The following is a 7,212-nucleotide window of genomic DNA, read 5'->3' on the forward strand; positions in this document are numbered from 1 at the left end:
TTTTCTCCTCCCGGAGCAGTGTGCAAATGTTTTCCTCGACTTTCTTGGCGCCTTTCACCGCCGCTTTCACCGCCTTTCCTCCGCCTTCTCCGCCTGTCACACAGAGCCTTCTTTTTTCCATTTTTCGGAGCAAGATACCCGAGTCTGGCGCTGTGTCTTTGTAAACATTTCATTTTCCATCAAGGTTGCGTTTTTAATTATCTTTTCTTTCTCTGGCTGCTCTCGATGTGATGGGTTCCTTCTTCTGATTTTTTTTGTGATTTTTTTTTAGCATATTAGGCTCAGAGTCAGCCTTTTTTTTTGCTTTTCTACATCATTTCGCTGGGCCAAGTTGATGAGCTTTTCACGCATTGTAGGCGCGGAGGACTAAAGAACTGCCAGAAGGATGGGGGACCTCCAATAGCCAGGGTCTTGCCAGTTTTCAAGCGAGTGGTTTACTTTGGAGATTAGTTTATCTAAAGTTAATGAGGGTTAAAACTAATAGGCGAATGGCTTAATTTTTAATTATGAGACTTGCTCTTCTTTTGCGGTCGGCCTCCCCCTTTTTTTGGTTTCTGGTGTTTGGTCTCAGCTTGTTTGGGCTTCCTTTGGGGCCCCTTTGCCCTTGACGGGCTTGGTGGCACTTAACTTAAACCGCCAGCAGCTAAATGGCTTTTTAAAATGGGCTTATTGCCAGTCGGTCTCTGCCAAGATTCGCTTTCACTTTCTCTGACATTCTTTTGGGAGTCACCTTTGGACATCCGATACACGTTTCGTTATTAGTTTTCATCTGAAATGGCTTGCGGAAAGTTTTCCAAATCATTTTTGTCTAGAATTTCGGTTGGCAGCTGCTCCATAAATCCCCCAAGACCCTACCTCCCGATGTCAAGATGTTCCAGACACATTTTTCAATTAATTGGCCAAACTTCAAATATCAATTGTTTTCTGTTTCGTATACTTTTTACTTTCTGGCAGCCCTTGGCTTGAATTACACTCATCGTAAATTCTGTGATTCTGTGAAATATGAGAGCAGTGCTGTCATAACAATCACACATCCTGGAAAGGTACAAATAATTTCACATATGGAGTGACTGGATATACAATGTGCCATTAAAAAAGGTATGAGTTTGATGATGGCTATGGGGTATGAATGGGGATGATCAATGTAGTCTTTAACTATAATAAAAATTCAAATAAAATATGCTTAGAAGTCAATTGAATCTGTTTTTTTAATAGGCCCATAGATGCCTAATAATTTTTTTAAAGTTCCAGGGTATTAGGACTTCTTTAACTCCATGTTTTGTAGCCAACAGCTCCAGTTTTATTTATTAGACCAGTCACTGGCAATCAAGCACAGACTGTGCTCCGCAATTTATGCCCCACAACCCTTGAACCCCGGGCTCTAAATTATTTTTTAATTTCTTCGGCTCGAGCCTACGAAAACTTTTGGCTGGCCGAGAACAACAAACAACATAATAATCAAGTCAATAAAAAAGTCATAAAAAAATAGAACACACAAAAAACAATAAAAAAGCAGCAAGGAAGCAGCTAGCGAAAATTTTCTCAAAGGCCCAAGGATATCCAGAAGTCGGGGCCGTGTCCTGTGGCTAGGACTCTATCTGCCTGTATTTGTGTTTGTGCGACTTGTGGCATGACCAGAACATGCCATAGACAAATATCAGACAAGACTAGAGAGAGACAGGAGCCGGGATCTGGGAAGCGAAGAGCTTGTAAGGACGATAAAGCAGACAATAAAAACCACGAAGCCTAATAAAAATTACATTTTATTTTATTTCCTGTCACCCCGCCCCGGGTCCTTGTCGATTCCCCTGGCTTTGCCGAACAATTTTAAATAGTCGGAGGCACGCACGTCAACAGGACAACAGCAGGCGCCAGCAGCAGCAGCAGCAGCAGCCTTGTCCTGGGAGTCTCTAAATTACAGTCAAGATATTCGGCTACCAGATAGCGTGGGCCAGGCCCAGGACAATCTGCATCCGCCACCCCATCCTCCACCCTCAACTTGGTGCCGTTGGTAATGTAACTAACGACTCCCTCGTGTGCTGGCCAGTGTACAATTTGTGGACATTTAACTGTTTCTAATAATTATGTAAATGTCCGTCACTTGATGCGGCACTTTTGTGGCCAGGACCTCCACTCCCACTCGAAAATTTTCAACTTCCTTCGCGACTTGGCGGCGGAGGACATTCATTGTCCGTTACGGCAATTCCTCTTAGTACAATTATATGAAGTCCTTGGGAAAATAAAATGAAAAGCTTCACGGCCAAGGGAAGAACTCCCTCTCTCCACATCCTTGCGTCAACTTTAATGATGTCCTGGGGGCGTACAATTGGGAATGATGCTAGAATTACTCTCAAGTACATTAAATTGCAATAAATTCCAAAATAAAAAACAGCTTCTATTTATAAATGATAATTTACTAAACCTATTGAGTTTCAGTTTTAATTTGGTTTCAGTTTTAGGAGAGAAGGTTGCATATTTTATTTCAGTTATAAACTTTAAATGATTTATATTTAATAGATATATATTTTAACTTTTAAGACATCATAAATACCTAAAAAAATGTATAAAATCTCAATAAAAGTTGGTGATATAGTAGGTTTCTCGCCAAGAAACCTGCCGGCTTTACGTCTCTTAATGGCCACCAACAATGCTTCCTTATTCCTATTCCACTGCAGCGAACCATAAAATTATTATGCAAATACGGTGGGGAATGTGCGGGGAAGGGGGAGGAGGAGGAGACACAAAGACCAGGAGGCACAAGGACCGGGAGTGTGCACATATTAGGGCTACAAGCCGTTAATATGCAAATGGCACCGCGACTCATTCATAAAAGGGGATTTCTCCACAGCTACGCCGCCTAGGTCCTGGGAACAGGATGTGCCGGCCATTCATGGCCATCACGTCGGGAGTTAGAGTCCTGTGGTGCTGCGGAGGTGTGACGCCCCGAAGAGCAGGACAATGGCGAAGTTCGCATGTGTATAGTTTGTAAGACTAATGAGTGGTTCGAGGCGGAAAGGGGGATTTAAAAATGAACATTAACTTGGAAAGTAATGCTATGCAAAGAAAAAATAGGATTATAGGGGGCTGAAAGTATTGAATTTTAGCTTCCTATATTAATTTCTATTCTTGGTTTTTTTATAAAACTGAACTATCCAATTGCTAGTCCCAGGACACGCTTCCTGGTCATTATGCTGTAACCTCGAATCTCTTAATGCACTTGCATGAAAAATTATACAAAGCACAGCTGAAAGAAGGCAAAGAAAGTGTAGAAAGCAGAGCCAGAGAAAGTAGGACCGGGCCAGGTCCTGGCCACTGAGAAGTCCTGACTGTGGAAGTGCGCACACAAGAATTTCGCCACTCGACTGTGGCAGAGTAATTTCATAATTATGCAAGCACAAATGCCATTGTGTGACCTCGCCACCCTCTCCATATTTCCATTTACCGCCTCACCCACCCACTCCCTACCACTCCAGACCACCCGCCACTCGCCATTTTCCATTTTTCCCAACCAGCCGCAGTATGTGGCAGCCTCAAGTGCAGGGGCAAAGTGTATAATTATTTGTTGCCTTGTAATTTTTCACTTAATTTCCATGGTCCGGGGCGTGACATCCGCTTTCTTCTGGACAAAAAATATAAAATAATACAAAAGGATTGCAATTATTTTAAATAATCCTCAAACTGGCGTAGGAAATGAAAGTCTTGAATTTTCGGTAGTTTATGAAATTCTCCTTCCATTTTCCAGGCATCCACTTGATTTTCAGTTTCCCAAAAACACTTAACGCTAATCATCATATAAATGGTTTGTAAAATATTAGATAAGAGCCGCAAAAAAAAAAATAAACTGTTAAATGTTTTGGAATTAAATGCGTGATTTACCCCGTTGCTGGCTGGCTGGCTGGTAGGGGTTCCCCTCCAGCTTTTCCCGCTTTTCCAGCTCCACCACGCCGTCCCGAGTGGCTCAGTTTTTGGTTGCTTTTTCGCTTTTCCTCAGCGGGCGAGCGCCAACGCGATTTTCCATTAAATCCTTGAGCAGCTAACGCGCTTAACTCTGCTAACCAACAAACCTCAGCACCCACCTCCTTTTTTGGGGTGAAAAATGGAGGCGGGGCAGCCCCGGCAGAGCTTATGCAAAAATTTTGTTTTATAAAATTTTCAAGTCAAGCGCCTAATCCCAACACTTATTCTTATACACTTCAATGTCTGGCACTAGAAGAGGGGCTTGGAGGGGGCACAGCGGGTGGTTTAGAGTATGGGTACTGCACTGAAAGAAATCTTATGATATCTAATAGAAAATATATAATTTATTTAATTTATTTCCCAAAAAAGTTGATAGCCTTGACAGAAAATCTGCTCCAAACTTTTAATAGGTTAGTCTTCAAAATGTTTACTAAAAACTATCCCTTAATTTAATAATTTCTCTCAGTGTATGTGCGTTTTGTCGTCTTGGCGTAGGGCATTGGAAAAGTTTTTCTTTTCCCAACCAGACAATATTTTATGACAAGTGCCAGAGGAGAGGGAGTTGAGCGATGAATGGGTGGTGCGTCTTTAGCTTCTAAGATGGTTTCCTTGGGCTGTGGTTAGGGGCTCTGGTGTAAAGGAAGGGAAGCGGGGAAGGTGGGGGCGTGGCAACACATTGGCACATTTTGGGATTATGCCACTGAAAAATTCATTCATTTCCTGCTTATTTTTCACGACAAAACGGGCGGGACCGAGAACGAGAAGGAGCCTTCCACTGCCACTGCCACAACCCAAAATACTTTGTAATATATAATTAAGATTACAAGCTTTTTGGTTTTCGAGAGGCAGTTTTAAAGGCAGTGAGTGGTAGCAGTGGGTACTGGGCGGCTTTTACGACTTTGACTTGACTGATAACCGAAGGCGCGGCCGCAGGAATTTATTCATGGCCAGGGTCCAGGGACCCTGTATCCTTTTGGATCCTTGGGCTTACCGGGTTGTTTATGTCCGGGCGCAACCTCTCGCAGATTAATTTATGCGCTGCGTAATTATTAAATCAAAAGTATTAATGCCCGAGCCGAGCATCTTATCGCTCAGAACTGAATTGGCCTGAAAGGCCAAGGCGCTAATCAACATTTAAGAGTTTCATGGCCTACTTATCGGGGCAAAGTGGTGGCGTAGGACGTTGATTCCGTGGAGTGCAGTCTCTGAATACTAATTGAATTAATAAGATAAAATAAAATGCCATAGTGGGTGCATCGCCTACACACTCCTCTTATCCCACTCTGATACCCACTCTCCCCAATGGCGAAATGTGGCAAATTGTCAACCATTTGACAGGAGGCATTAACAAGCCTCGCTGGCGGTGAAAGACGATACCACTTCAGTTTCAATTTGCATGACGCATTAATCAGCATTCGATTTGAATCTCGTTATCTTGTTACCAACCAACCAACCAACCCCACTCGATAAATTGGAGCATCAAATGGTGAGTAATTTCTTTATGCCGTCGGTGTAATGTGCCACCATAATTTAGCCAGGCCAACAACGATAAGGGCGAGTGCCTGGAAAAGAGGAGTACTACCTGCCACCTGAATGAAATTAGTATGCCAAGACATGAAAATCATTAGGCCAAAGACAAACCGCTCCAACTGCGGCTGCACACTCTGCTCTGGCTGGGTGGGTGTCACTAATTAAATTATATTCCGGAGAAGACCAGGGCCGGGTTAGCAACAATCAGAGTGGCTCAGATTTTCCTTTCCGCCCACAGCAGGTGTAATTAAAGAGCTGCCATTGTCAGTCGCAGGGTGTTTTGACCATTTTCCCAGTATGGTTTGTGTTGGTTGAGCGGAGAGACTTACTAGTTTTAATGAAGTATGTTATGAAATAGACAAGCATTGTCTACCTAAAGTCACACCAAAAAAAATCAAGCTGTTTCATCCGCAAAATTAGACACTTTCGGAGAACCCCGCGGGAAGTCAAGCTACTCAACTAATTAAAGAAACCCCAAAGGGTCTCCGACTGAAGCGTATGAGATTGTTTTCGATAAAGATTATGCACAAGTTGTCTCCTGGCCCACCTCCTCACACCCTAGAGCTCTTTTTCTATTTTATTTTCGCTTTTTAATTTGATGCGAGGAAACAACAGCTCCAGGAATAAAAAAAAAGGAACCACAATGTTCCAGGAGGAGAAAAAAAGGAGAATGGTTCCATTTCTGGGGCCCTTTGGCAACGGGTTAAATCGCTTGTAATTACGCTACATAAATTTTAAATAAAGTATCCGTTTCTTTTCGCCGCTCTTTCCGCCTCCTTGCACTGAAAGGATCTGCCCACAAAATTATATACATTCATTCAGATATATATGTATGTATGTGTGTGTGTACGTTTGAAATTCCCTTTGTGTTAATTGCGCTGGTTAGCGGAGCTTGGCGCAAAAAGTCAGTGCCCAAGTCAACCTCGAGTTGACCTTTTTCCCCAGCCATTACGACCCCTCCGCTCCCAGCCATCCCAGCCAAACTGAACCAACTCAACCGTCTCAGCCATCTCAACCATTTTAGCCGAGCTTACATGCTAATTGTAACCAAAAATCCTGTTTATTGTGCGCACATCAAACTTTTAGTGTTGGTAAGCGGCTTTGAATGTAATACATTTGGCCAAATTGCATGCGAGTCCTGGGTCTTGGCCCAAAGTCCCCGGATTCCGGCTGACTTAAGCTGCCATTGTAAGCGTTTTTGGGGTCGGGGCACTGCGATTTCCCAATTCTCTGGAGGGGTTGGGTCCCTGGAGCCCTCCTCCCCGGACTCTCCCAAGGACAACCGACACACAAAAAGGTCAACGGGGTAACGAGCACCCTTGGATATGATTACGCTGCGGTGGGTCCAAGTTTTTTACGACCGTCCCGACAAGTTGGGGAAAAGCTTATGTGCCGGGACATAATGCTAATCGGCATTATAGTAAGGCGCTCGAATGCCCAAATCGGGTGTAATCGTCGATCCTTAAATCGGGTAATGTCGGCCAGGTGAGGGCTTATGGGGGATTGGTTCAGAAATTACCTAAAAACCTATTAAAGGACACCTCCTGATTCTTTAGATTTCATCAAATTTTAAACTAAATTATTGAAGAACTCGCAATGCCTTCTTTCAACTCACTGTGAGTTAACAGCTTTTGGCACTTTCCGCCGACATTGGAATTTGAGTTTTCATTTAATGGATGTAGCTATAAATAAACTGGAGATGGTGGCCCTCTGCCTGGAGTCCTG

This window comes from Drosophila ananassae, chromosome 3R (genome assembly GCF_017639315.1).
Source record: "Drosophila ananassae strain 14024-0371.13 chromosome 3R, ASM1763931v2, whole genome shotgun sequence".
In the NCBI taxonomy this organism is placed as follows: domain Eukaryota; kingdom Metazoa; phylum Arthropoda; class Insecta; order Diptera; family Drosophilidae; genus Drosophila; species Drosophila ananassae.